Genomic DNA, 14,289 nt, shown 5'->3' on the forward strand with positions numbered 1-14,289 from the left:
ATGCCCTCCAGGTCCATCCATTTGGCTAGGAATTTCATAAATTCATTCTTTTTAATAGCTGAGTAGTACTCCATTGTGTAAATGTACCATAATTTCTGTATCCATTCCTCTGTTGAGGGACATCTGGGTTCTTTCCAGCTTCTGGCTATTATAAATAGGGCTGCTATGAACATAGTGGAGCATGTGTCCTTTTTACCGGTTGGGACATCTTCTGGATATATGCCCAGGAGAGGTATTGCTGGATCCTCCGGTAGTACTATGTCCAATTTTCTGAGGAACCGCCAGACTGATTTCCAGAGTGGTTGTACAAGCTTGCAATCCCACCAACAATGGAGGAGTGTTCCTCTTTCTCCACATCCTCGCCAGCATCTGCTGTCACCTGAATTTTTGATCTTAGCCATTCTGACTGGTGTGAGGTGGAATCTCAGGGTTGTTTTGATTTGCATTTCCCTGATGATTAAGGATGTTGAACATTTTTTCAGGTGCTTCTCTGCCATTCAGTATTCCTCAGGTGAGAATTCTTTGTTCAGTTCTGAGCCCCATTTTTTAATGGGGTTATTTGACTTTCTGGAGTCCACCTTCTTGAGTTCTTTATATATATTGGATATTAGTCCCTTATCTGATTTAGGATAGGTGAAGATCCTTTCCCAATCTGTTGGTGGTTTTTTTGTCTTATTGATGGTGTCTTTAGACTTGCAGAAGCTTTGCAGTTTCATGAGGTCCCACTTGTCAATTCTCGATCTTACAGCACAAGCCATTACTGTTCTATTCAGGAATTTTTCCCCTGTGCCCATATCTTCAAGGCTTTTCCCCACTTTCTCCTCTATAAGTTTCAGTGTCTCTGGTTTTATGTGAAGTTCCTTGATCCACTTAGACTTGACCTTAGTACAAGGAGATAGGAATGGATCGATTCGCATTCTTCTACATGTTAACAACCAGTTGTGCCAGCACCATTTGTTGAAAATGCTGTCTTTCTTCCACTGGATGTTTTTAGCTCCCTTGTCGAAGATCAAGTGACCATAGGTGTGTGGGTTCATTTCTGGGTCTTCAATTCTATTCCATTGGTTTATTTGTCTGTCACTATACCAGTACCATGCAGTTTTTATCACAATTGCTCTGTAGTAGAGCTTTAGGTCCGGCATGGTGATTCCACCAGAGGTTCTTTTATCCTTGAGAAGAGTTTTTGCTATCCTAGGTTTTTTGTTATTCCAGATGAATTTGCAGATTGCACTTTCTAATTTGTTGAAGAATTGATTTGGAATTTTGATGGGGATTGCATTGAATCTGTAGATTGCTTTTGGCAAGATAGCCATTTTTACAATGTTGATCCTGCCAATCCATGAGCATGGGAGATCTTTCCATCTTCTGAGATCTTCTATAATTTCTTTCTTCAGAGACTTGAAGTTTTTATTATACAGATCTTTCACTTCCTTTGTTAGAGTCACGCCAAGATATTTTATATTATTTGTGACTATTGAGAAGGGTGTTGTTTCCCTAATTTCTTTCTCAGCCTGTTTATTCTTTGTGTAGAGAAAGGCCATTGATTTGTTTGAGTTAATTTTATATCCAGCTACTTCACCGAAGCTGTTTATCAGGCTTAGGAGTTCTCTGGTGGAATTTTTAGGGTCACTTATATATACTATCATATCATCTGCAAAAAGTGATATTTTGACTTCATCTTTTCCAATTTGTATCCCTTTGATCTCCTTTTGTTGTCAAATTGCTCTGGCTAGGACTTCAAGTACAATGTTGAATAGGTATGGAGAAAGTGGACAGCCTTGTCTAGTCCCTGATTTTAGAGGGATTGCTTCAAGCTTCTCACCATTTACTTTGATGTTGGCTACTGGTTTGCTGTAGATTGCTTTTATCATGTTTAGGTATGGGCCTTGAATTCCTGATCTTCTATCAGACCTTCAAAGAAGATCTAATCCCAGTTCTTCACAAACTATTCCACAAAATAGAAACAGAAAGTACTCTACCCAACTCATTCTATGAAGCCACAATTACTCTGATACCTAAACCACAAAAAGACCCAACAAAGATAGAAAACTTCAGACCAATATCCCTTATGAATATTGATGCAAAAATCCTCAATAAAGTTCTTGCTAACCGAATCCAAGAACACATCAAAACAATCATCCATCCTGACCAAGTAGGTTTCATCCCAGGGATGCAGGGATGGTTCAATATACGGAAATCCATCAACGTAATCCAGTATATAAACAAACTCAAAGACAAAAACCACATGGTCATCTCCTTAGATGCGGAACAAGCATTTGACAAGATCCAACACCCATTCATGATAAAAGTCTTGGAAAGATCAGGAATCCACCTCAGTCTTATGTGCTTCGCAAATTGTATCCAATATCTTGGGTATTCTAAGTTTCTGGGCTAATGTCCACTTATCACTGAGTACATATCATGTGAGTTCTTTTGTGATTGGATTACCTCACTCAGGATGAGGCCCTCGAGGTCCATCCATTTGCCCAGGAATTTCATAAATTCATTTTTTTAATCGCTGAGTAGTGCTCCATTGTGTAAATGTACCACATTTTCTGTATCCATTCCTCTGTTGAGGGACATCTGGGTTCTTTCCAGCTTCTGGCTATTATAAATAAGGCTGATATGAACATAGTGGAGCATGTGTCCTTCTTACCGGTTGGAACATCTTCTGGATATATGCCCAGGAGTGGTATTGTTGGATCCTCCAGTAGTACTATGGCCAATTTTCTGAGGAACTGCCAGACTGATTTCCAGAGTGGTTGTACAAGCTTGCAATTCCACCAACAATGGAGGAGTGTTCCTCTTTCTCCACATCCTCGCCAGCATCTGCTGTCACCTGAATTTTTGATCTTAGCCATTCTGACTGGTGTGAGGTGGAATCTCAGGGTTATTTTGATTTGCATTTCCCTGATGATTAAGGATGCTGAACATTTTTTCAGGCCCTTATTAGCCATTCAGTTTTCCTCAGGTGAGAATTCTTTGTTTAGCTCCGAGCACCATTTTTAATGGGGTTATTTGATTTTCTGGAGTCCACCTTCTTGAGTTTTTTTTATATATTGGATATTAGTCCCCTATCTGATTTTGGATAGGTAAAGATCCTTTCCCAATCCGTTGGTGGCCTTTTTGTCTTATTGACGATGTCTTTTGCCTTACAGAAGCTTTGCAATTTTATGTGGTCCCACTTGTCTATTCTCAATCTTACAGCACAAGCCATTGCTGTTCTATTCAGGAATTTTTCCCCTGTGCCCATATTTTCAAGGCTTTTCCCCGCTTTCTCCTCTATAAGTTTCAGTGTCTCTGGTTTTATGTGGAAATCTTTGATCCACTTAGATTTGATCTTAGTACAAGGAGATAGGAATGGATCAATTCACATTCTTCTTCATGTTAACCACCAATTGTGTCAACACCATTTGTTGAAAATACTGTCTTTTTTCCACTGGATGGTTTTAGGTCCTGTGTCAAAGATCAAGTGACCATAGGTGTGTGGGTTCATTTCTGGGTCTTCAATTCTATTCCATTGGTCTACTTGTCTGTCGCTATACCAGTACCATGCAGTTTTTATCACAATTGCTCTGTAGTAGAGCTTTAGATTAATTAATTGCTATTTTACATATGTAATACATTAATTAATGTCAAATACCAAGTTGCCTTATAATGTATTTTGAATTGCTTCCTGTGGAAAATGAGAACCAAGCTCTATTTTTATTTATTTATTTTTTACTTTTTATTTATCATTGCATTTATTTACATCTCAAATTATATCTCCCTTCCCAGTTACTCTTCCACAAAACCCTATCATCCCACATCTTTCCTCTTCCCCCTCCCCTTTGCCTTTATGAGGATTCTTTCCCACCCACCCACCCATTCCTACCCTACCAATTCAGAAAAACAAAGAAGTAACAAAAATTGTAAGAAACACCTGAAAAATGTTCATTATCTTTAATAATTCTGAAAATTAAAATTAATTTTGACACATTCACCACAGTCAGAATGTCTAAGATCAACAAAACAACTGACAGCAACTGCTGGTGAGGTTGTACAGCAAGAGGAATCCTCATTCACTGTTAATAGGGATGCAAATTGGTGCAGCCACTCTGGAAATCAGTGTGAAGAATTTTCTGAAAAGAAAGAAAATTTATTTTGTGAGCCAGTTATACCTCTCCTTGATATATGCCCCAACAACTTGACATCTTATTCCATAGATACTTGCTCAGCAGTGCTCATCCTGGCTCTCTTCACATCAGGTAGGAAATGACATCAATCTAAATGCACTTCAACAAGGGAATGGATAATTAAAATGTGTTACTTTTACACAGTGGAATTCTATTCGGCTGTAAAGAAAAATGAAACCTGGAAGAGGAGATAATCTCAAGACTCAAAGAAAGGCATCTTAGATGAATTGCCCAGCAATGGGGAGAGGGAACTTGTAGAGTCTACCTCCAGTAGAAAGACAGGGCATCAAGTGTAGGGATGTGATTGCATCCCACAGTCAAAAACTCTAACCCAGAATTGTTCCTGTCTAAAAGAAATACAGTGACAAAAATGGAGAAGAAACTGAGGAAAAGGGGGTCCAGTTACTGGTCCAAATTGGAACCCATCTCAAGGGGAGGCTCCAGGCCTGACACTATTACTGAAGCTATGATGTACTTACAGACAGGAGGCTAGCATCACTGTCCTTTAAGAGGCCCAACATGCAGCTGACTGAAACAGAATTGGACAAAAGGTAGGGACCTCTGTGGTTGAATTAGGGAAAGGCTGTAAGAAGTTGAAGCAGAGGGTGACCACATAGAAAGACCAGCAGTCTTGACAAACCTAGACCTCTGAGATCTCTCAGACACTGACCCACAAACCAGGCAGAATATGCTAGCTGGTCTGAGATCCCTGACACAAATACAGCCGAGTACTACCTGGTCTGGCCTCAATGAAAAAAGATGCACCCTAACCCTTGAGAGACAAGAGACCCCAGGAAATGGGAGTCCTGGTGGGGTGTTGGAGGGTGTGGCATGCACTTGTGGAGACATGCACTTGGAGATGGGAACATTAATTTATTTAGTAAAAAAGGAGATAGGAAAACGGAAACCATGATATTTCTAAATAAATTAGATGGATCGAGAAAATATAATCCAGATGACAAAAGAAAGATGCTATATGAATATACAACATATGGTAAGTACAGGAACAAGGATGCTGTAAAAGGACCATGGTGGCAGGGGTTGAGGTGGGCATTAAAGAATATAGGTTATATAAAATAGGAAAGTGAAAAGTGGGGAGGAGCCTTTAACTGGGAGAGAGGGTCAATATAGAAGAAATGACTAGGAAACAATAATATTATTGTTCTTTGATAAAACCTCAGGAATAATTTTTTATAACTTAAAAAATACTCAATACATATAATCATATGTGTTTACATACATTATAAATAACATATATAAGTATATATGTGTGTGAATGTATGTAAAAAAGTTATGCCACCTATTGGAAGCCCATCCCTAATGAATATATCTATATCTATATATCTTCGCCTCTAAATTTATCTCTAAATCAATCCCTATCTCTAACTAATTCTCTATCTCTATCTCTATCTCTATCTCTATCTCTATCTCTATCTCTATCTCTATCTCTATCTCTATCTCTATTTCTCCTACATCTAGGACTCAGAAACATCACCAAAAGGGACTAAAAGATTTTAAGAGCCAGAACACCAAGAATTCCCCAGAGTAATAGTCTCTGCTAGAAATCACTACACAAACAAACTATGAACAATGGCAATAGCAGTAAACATGATGATGTAGAAGAAGAGAATTTCACAGGGTCCCTCCCTTAGACAAAAAACTACATACCACTATTGATTGTTGGGAGGGAAGAATCTGCCTTTCTTAGAGATGAGCCTTATTAATTTTCTAATTCATAATGGTCATCTCTGAAACTATCTATATACAACAAACAAAATAAACCCAGTAGGTTGCATTTTTGTGTGTGCATGCACATAGATAGATAGATAGATAGATAGATAGATAGATAGATAGATAGAGATAGAGGTAATATAGATATAAATATAGATTATAGATATAGATGGTTTAGATACATGTAACAAAAATAATCGAAGAAAAAGAACATGTCAATATGAGAGTGGACATCATGGGAGGGGATGGAGGGAAGTGACCTAAGAGAGACTGGGGAAAGCGGAGGAATATGAGTTTACATGATTATATTTTAATTTAAAATTTAGCCGGGCGTGGTGGCGCACGCCTTTAATCCCAGCACTCGGGAGGCAGAGGCAGGCGGATTTCTGAGTTCGAAGCCAGCCTGGTCTACAAAGTGAGTTCCAGGACAGCCAGGGCTATACAGAGAAACCCTGTCTCAAAAAACCAAAAAAAAAAAAAAAATTTATTAAAAAATTGAAAGAAAGTGCTCAGTAAATGCTAGCACTGTAAAACAGTCCACAGGCAGAGGCAGATGCTGAGTCTACCCATATTCTACATGCATCTTCCAAAAAGTCTAAGTATTTTGCACTGTAGAGGAAGTTCAGCTTCTTTTCATTTCTCATCTGTAATATCTATGTATGTTTGTCACAGGCAGATTATCGTTATCTGTTAAGCAGAACTAAAACCAATAATATAAGTTTAAGGATTGACTGGGTTAGACTATGAGAAAGACATTTGTAATTTAGGGATTTCTACAAAGAACTAAACTCTCTTAACAAAGGAGGGATGACTGGAAGTGCTCAGTCATCAACCATGTATCTCAGAATGAAAAATGAATTTCTAAACTGGAAGAAAGATTAGAATACCTAGCAGAAATATCCCACCCTATCTCTAAAATGTGGCAACTGGTTGATCATGAGAAGAGGAAATATATGCTATGAACTTGAAAGTTACACCCGCTTAAATTTGAGTAGGCCTTTCCCATAACATTACTAAAGAATGTAGCATTGCTTGTTCTCTAGAGCAGAGTACAAAACCTACTCAACCTTGAGTTCTCCTCTCCAGGACATAATTTCAAATAAAGATCCAAGGGCTGGGGTGTAATTGTGGGGAAGTGCACAGTTAATCACCCTTGTAGCACAGCCGGCACCATCAGTTCACCAACAGCTGAACATTGAGTAGCTATTGTGTTGCATGCATTGTAGGAGATAAAGAATATTTACACACAAGGGCCCTGGCGTCAGTGTCCTTGAAATACATTTGGACAAGTAAGACATAAAAAATAAATGCTTATAAATAAATGAAAGTGTTTTCAAATAGGCTGCCAAGGACTGAGTCCAATGTGCATGTCTTTTTTTGTGTGCTTTTAACATGTTGATCTATAATATATAGTATTATAATTGTACATTGTTATTTTCAGTTAAATGTCATAGGCAACAAATAGCACAGTGGTTTAGAGGATGAAAGGATGAGTATGGTTGTCTTCTATGAATCTTCATGAAAAAAGAAACATAACATCTTAGTTGGAAGAAACAGAAAGAGGAAGACAAAGCAACGCCTTAGCACTGAAGTCATTGCTCCTCTTCCAGAGGCCAGAGCTAGATGCCCAGTACCCAAATCAGGTGGCTCACAACTACCTGCAACTCCAATTTCAGAGAACCCAATGCCCTCTTCTGCCTCTGTGTGTACCCACACACATACACAAACACTACCCCCAGAGCAAAGGCCTACAGACATAAATATGTGCACAGTGTCATAGTTACTTTCTACTGCTGTGATAAAACACTATGACGAAAGTAACTTGGGGAGAAAGGGGCTTATTTGGTTTAGATATTCCAACGGCATCTTCTGGCTTCTAGGGCCACACATGTGATACACCTGGAGGCTAAATACCAATGCATATAAAATGGAATAACTTTTTAAAAATTATAATAAATAAAAAGAGCATTTAGATAACTTGATGTGAGATAGGTAAAATAACACATATGGTGAGAGCTGCATGGTGAGAAGCAACCACAGAAAGACTAAGGGGGGATAGGGTGGCCGAGAAAGACCAATAGACAAAGAAATGACAAAGCAAGAACAAATCTGGAAAAGAAGAAATGTAACTGACATGAAAAAAAAATGGTTACATTCAAAAGAGACACTTTATTCCAAAAATACCTATTGGGCTATCAAACTAAATGACCCCAAGAAATTAGCATTTCTATAGGAGTTTCATGGTAGGAGAAGAAATCCTGGGTCTGCCAGAGGGATCCTTTTTTCCTTGTCACTCTTTTAGTAAAGAGACTTATAATCTTACAGACCAGTGGTGGGAAGGACTACTTCTAACCTGGGAATGCTTAGATGGACATACTGTTGTCCCTCTATTTAAATTTCAATATTGTTTCTGGACATGAAAGATGGACTGGTAGGGACACTGGATCTCTTTGTTGTTCGCCCCAATGTGATCACATTGAATAAATCTCCTTTTTGGCTTTGTACTATTTATTTGCTTTAATTGGCTTCTCAAGATCAGTGACTGAAACTGGCTTCTCAGGGTATAGCCTGTGATTCCAAGTTCAAATGTAGAAAGGAAGGAAGACTTGCTTGGCTGCAGAAGATGACCAATGGAGGACAAAAGAACAGATGACCCAACTTGATCAAGAGCCAAAGTCAAGAGCCAAATTTGATTGAGTCACCTAAGCCATAGGAAAGAGCTGGGGCTATCTTCAAAATGCCATTGAGATTCACTGGGAAATTTTCAGTAAGGAAGAGAAATGATCTCATCTTGGCTGAGCTGTAGTTTGAATGAGTCTCCCAAAAACTCATGTGTTGGAAGCTCAATCCCCATAGTTATATCTCAGAGGATTTGTATATGACGATTTTTGGAGATAACTAGAATTAAATGATGTCATGAGTGTTGGGCACCAGGATCCATGAAGGTATTAGTGGTTTTATTGGACTAGAGAATGGAACCACACTACATACTTGCTTCTTGTCATGTAATACTTCCTGGAGTACTGTGGTCAGACAAATAAGCCCTCATCAGACCATTCTTCATGTTCTGATGTTATTTAGCCTGTAGCTCTAGGAGCTAAATGAATTTGTCCTCTTTATAAATTATCCAATCTGCGGCATTCAATTATAGCATAGAAATGGATAGACAGCCTGTACATAGTGCACCCTGCAGTCAGTGTGGAAGATTGACAGCAAAAAGAGCCATTTGAGATCATTATGGTGGTTTGTCTGAGGAATGATGGTGACACAGGCTATGTATGATATTGCAGAGGACATTGTTTCAGTATTTTGTATCTGGATTAAAAAGTGCCATTGTCATAAAGAGAAAAAATTGTAAGTTTTAAAATAGTTTTATAGTTGTAATTCATTATATCTTCTTTTGGGGAGATACATAAACTGTTAGATTGTACTCACTACCCCCAGAGCAAAGGCCTACAAACCCTACCTTCCAGAGCCACAGAGACAAAGAAACATATAAGATTTAACCAAAGACATTTTTTGATCGAAAAGTTTCAACTTAAGTAGAAAAGTGTTGACAAAAGCTCTTTCTGATATGGGAAAAGCCTTAAAGGTTGCCCCCCAAAAGAAGAAAGGATGGAAAAGGAGCATGAAAAATAAATCAAAATAAAGTTTTAAAAGAAAAATTGTTTCACAGAGGAATTCTTGAAAACTACACAAGAAAAAGAAATGAGTTCCTTTGGCCTCTAGGTTTGACAAATCTTGTTCAGCAAAAGCAATGGGCAACATTGATCCCCTCCTCCTCCATATTCCTTTTTCTATTGAGTTTTGGCAAGTTTTCATAATAAAACAAACTGTGCAGATATGTATTTCTTTATATTGGTCTTCAGAGCATATACATGTACAGAGTTTCTGGAGGGGGTTTTGGAAGAATGTGTAAAAGAAATATATATCCTTTGTCCTTCTTGTGATAAGAATTTATATTAAAAGCACTAAAATAAAAAGATACATGTAAAATGTTATTAATTACATAATTATGTATTTTAGATAAAAATCTAAAACCGCCTAAATGAACAGCTATAGGGGGTTTACCACAACACCAGATGTAAATGTAAATTTTATGCATCCCAGGATGTTAGATCAAAACATACACAAGCTGGAGGGGACACTATAGAATCTCATGGAAGGCTGCTGGGGATGGAAGGCCCCTTTCCAGTAGTATGGCCCTAAGTCTGCGAAATACCAAGCTTGGTAAAGGAATTACTTCAATCATTTGTTATTTCAGACCTCAAGTTACTGTTTTGAAAGAACAAAAACAAATTAGAGACCACCAATATAGTAATAGTAAAAGACAGAAAATAAAAGCTTTATGGAGTACAGTCTCCTGGTCTCATGCCTTTAGCAAACCTGTACCATTAAATCTGAGAATACCCCTAAGCCACCAGCCACAGAGCATTCTGATGTTGGACCTAGATGGCTTGCAGAGTTCCTACCTCACTCTTTAACAGGATCATATAGGGATCCTCATTTTGTTTCTTGAAAAGTGTAAAAGGTCTATGCCAGCTCAGCCTTTAACACATTGAAGGATGGGGTCCAAGGAGATGCCGCTGTGTGCTTCCATTTTCAGTTCATAATGGAGAGAGTTGGGGAGAGAAGAAAGCAAACACAAATACCGGGCAGCAGCCTCAGCACTGTGACCCTGGTGCCCACATCTTGCTCCAGTCATCTGGGCATGATTTTTCATAATTAATGGAAAAAAAAAACAAAGCAATACATGACAGAAAATTTAACTGGGTGTTAACCCTGCAGGCAATAAAGGCTCCAAGCAGAGATTTAAGCTGATGGCTTCACAGACTGAAGAGAGAGAAAAGTATGTTTGTGCTTTAATGATTTCCATTTTTAATTAGTGATTTCCAAGGTTTACAGAAAATTTAGCTTGGTCCCTCAAATAGTATAATATTTTAATTAATGTCCAGATTGTTTTTCTTATTTTCCATTAAGTAACAAGAGCTCATCAATGCCATAAAAAATTCACTTTAGGACTTTCTGCACCAAGTATGCTGTAAACACAGCTATGTGTTTGCTTTCAACATCGGCCTGAAAGCTAAGCAAGTACCCTTGGCTCTTAGGACATTAAGACCGCACTCAGGAATTCTCAAAAGAGAGTTTTAATGAAATAAGTACAGTACAGTGATACCTGTAATTTTTTTATTTTTAGCTGTCTGCTAGTGTTCTTCCTTGTTTTGGAGGCGAAGGGAGTCAGAAACAAACAATTCAGGTTTAGTTTTCTGTTTACTCTGAGAGTCAGAGGTTTAAGCTACTGCAGATAGCACTTTATTCCTGGTGATTGTTCTCTGGCCTGAAGACCCTGACCAAGGCTCATGTATCAGAGGTTGTCACTCAAGGAATTGGTGATACCCATCCACCCCAATGTGGAAGCCTGAGGGCTCTCTGGGTGTCTTAAGGGACATTTCCACTGAAATAACAAAAACATTCCCACATCTCAGTTAGATTTAAGGTAGAGGTTAATCAGGCCACGTGCATTTGCATCCTCACTCTTACTCCTGAGCAGCCCACGAAAGCCATTTCTGGGATCTCTACTGCTGTGAGGAAAGACCAATATGCTACCCAGAACCTGACCTAGAGTCTGTTCTCACTTCTCCCACATCTCACATTTGTACATTCATACCTTTTCCCTTGCCTCCCTGAAATCAAACAGCATGACTATAATCTCCTTTCCCTGAGATAGGTAAGAAGGAACTCCCCCAACCCGGCTTTGTGGGTGTTAACTCTCATCAGAGTCCTCATCCCACTGTCTACCTGGAACTCTGAACTCACTTCAGAGTTCACGCCATGCCAATGTCTATCTTTATACCCATCATGTTAGTAGTTGTTTTAATAAATTGCATATCAAAAGGCCAGTGTCTCAGTGTCCTGCTTGAGTTTCAGCCCTGATACCTTCATCTTCTAATCTTTCATTAGAAGGAAAGGTGATATCTTCAAAGATCCAAGCCTAGTAAGGGTTATTTTAAACGTGTTGAGCAGCTGGTCATGGTCAGACACATGTAGCTCAGCACTCAAAAATCATAGGCAGGATGGGGGAGAGTCAGACATTAGCCTAAGCTACACAGTGAAACGTTGTCTCACCCATCTGCTTAAGTGATGGGGGACTTAACTGGTTGAATAATTAGTCTTAAAAGGTCAAATGGCACCTACAGAATCGGTATAGTCAAAGAAACAAAAGCAACGTCTCAATGCTATTTGATTAGACATTGGTTGAATCATCTATCAACTCTCAGAGCAAACACAGCAAGGACTGACGTGACCATCAACTTCTTTCTGATGTGAGCTTCCTTTTTCCATCTTGAGGGAGATTAATTTGTGACTGAGATTTATTAGCTAAAAGAAGGCAGAGTTGATGAGATTCTCCTGACACAGTGCATAGAACACACATCAAGTTAAAGAGAAAAAGATGAAAACTTGAATTGATAAAGTTGCCTTGCTGGCTTGTTGCCTGGGTAATTGAAGTGGCTTGTGTGTTGCTGAGCTGTGATGGGTAGAAATAAAATATGTACAGCTTTATCTAGATCAGACTTTTGAAGAAAGGGCCACAAAATATATTTTCTCTCTATTTATGGGTCGAAGAAATCTCCCAATTCTTTTCTGACAGTGATATCAAAGCAAAACAAAAATAAGACCCATTAGAGTCAGCTATAAAAGTTAAACCATCTCGAAGTTATCCATGGAAATAGATACACAGTTCACATACATAATTGAAATATGAGTATAATGTAAAAATAGAACTTTGCTAGGCAATACCACAACTCCTCATAATTTCTTCTTAGGATAACTGAAAAAAACTAGCAAAATGGCTTCACATAAAAATTTGCCCAACTGCCTCTATGATGGACATTGTAATTATCAGTGAAAGTCTAAACATAAATACACAGGCAAGAATCTAGCAGGAATGGCAGGGTCGCCTCTATGTAAACACTGGGTGCCGTGCAACCTCAAAGACATCTCCTGCAGGAGGACTTAACTGAGGACTGCCTGAGAGAGCAAGGATTGCTAGTGTGAATAATGCCAGCCCATCTGAAACTGCTTTCTTGGGACCAACAGGGGCATGGATGGAGAGTATTAAAGGAACTTGCTGCAGTACTCAGATGAACTTGCTTCACATTTCTCACCTGCTCCCAGAGTCTAGGTCATTGACTCTGTGCCAACTCACCACCCACCTCCAAGAACAGGTATGGTTGAGCAGAGAGCTGCCCAGGGCACAGGCAACACAGGAGAATTTTACAAGGCCTAGAAAGTAAGAGCTGTAGACTAGTCACTTTCCAGCAGCAAGATCTGGAACCCTCCTACCTGATCTGAGTGCCTAGCTCAAACACACACACACACACGCACACACACACACACACACACACACACACAAGTCTTTTGAGATGAGGCTGCATTGACCAAGCACACTACATCCTGTACTGCTGAGAACTGACTAGTGGCTTCAGTTGGTGTGGGTGTGACCATATATCTTTTTTTACTTTTAGAAATCTGTGAGCCTAGCACTAAGAGGAATCTAAAAGTTCTGCTAAGCAGGAATGTCCCAAGTCTAAACACGGGTTGGTCTTGAGAGTATGTACCTGGACCAGGGTACTTTTCCACCCAGCTTCTTCTGGCCTTCTTGGCCACCATGGATGTTGGAGTTAGGAAACTAACCTCCCCCTAGAGCCTCTGATGATTTCTGAAACTGTTCTACACCATTCAGAGGGTCACAAAAGACCTTCATGGGACTGAGAAAAATCACAATACAGTGTCACTGTCTTCGCTCTTTTGCTGACCAATATTCCTAGGCTAGAGAAATTGAATTTACATGGGTAAAATTCTTGGAAGAATGAGTTTGGAATGGGGACCAGAGCAAATGAATATGCAAAGAGCCAGGAGGTGGATACATGCCTGCAATACCAATATTATCAGATGGATGCAGGAGACCAGGAGTCTAAGACCAGTCTTGTCTACATGAAGAGGAAGGATTGCAGACCCTGGTGGGGATAGGAACTCCACAGGAAGACAAAAGAGTCAACTACCATGGACCTTTGGGGCTCACAGAGCCTAAACTAGTAACCTAAGCACATACACAGGTTGGACCTAGGCCTCTGTGCACATATGTATCAGATGCACAGCTTGGTCATCATGGGGGTCCCAAACAACTGGAGCAGGAGCTAGCCCAAAAGCTATTGCCTGTCTATTGGATATGTTCTAGCTGAGCTGCCTTGTCTGGCCTCAGTGGGAGAGAATGAACCTAGGTTCACAGCGACTTGATGTGTCAGGGTGAGAGGATACCTAGAGGGGGGCCTCACTTGAACAGAGGAAAATGGGAGGGAGAACAGGGTGAGGGAAGGATTGT

This window comes from Mus caroli, unplaced genomic scaffold, assembly GCF_978045245.1.
Source record: "Mus caroli unplaced genomic scaffold, Mus_caroli_1 scaffold_1, whole genome shotgun sequence".
Lineage (NCBI taxonomy): Eukaryota > Metazoa > Chordata > Mammalia > Rodentia > Muridae > Mus > Mus caroli.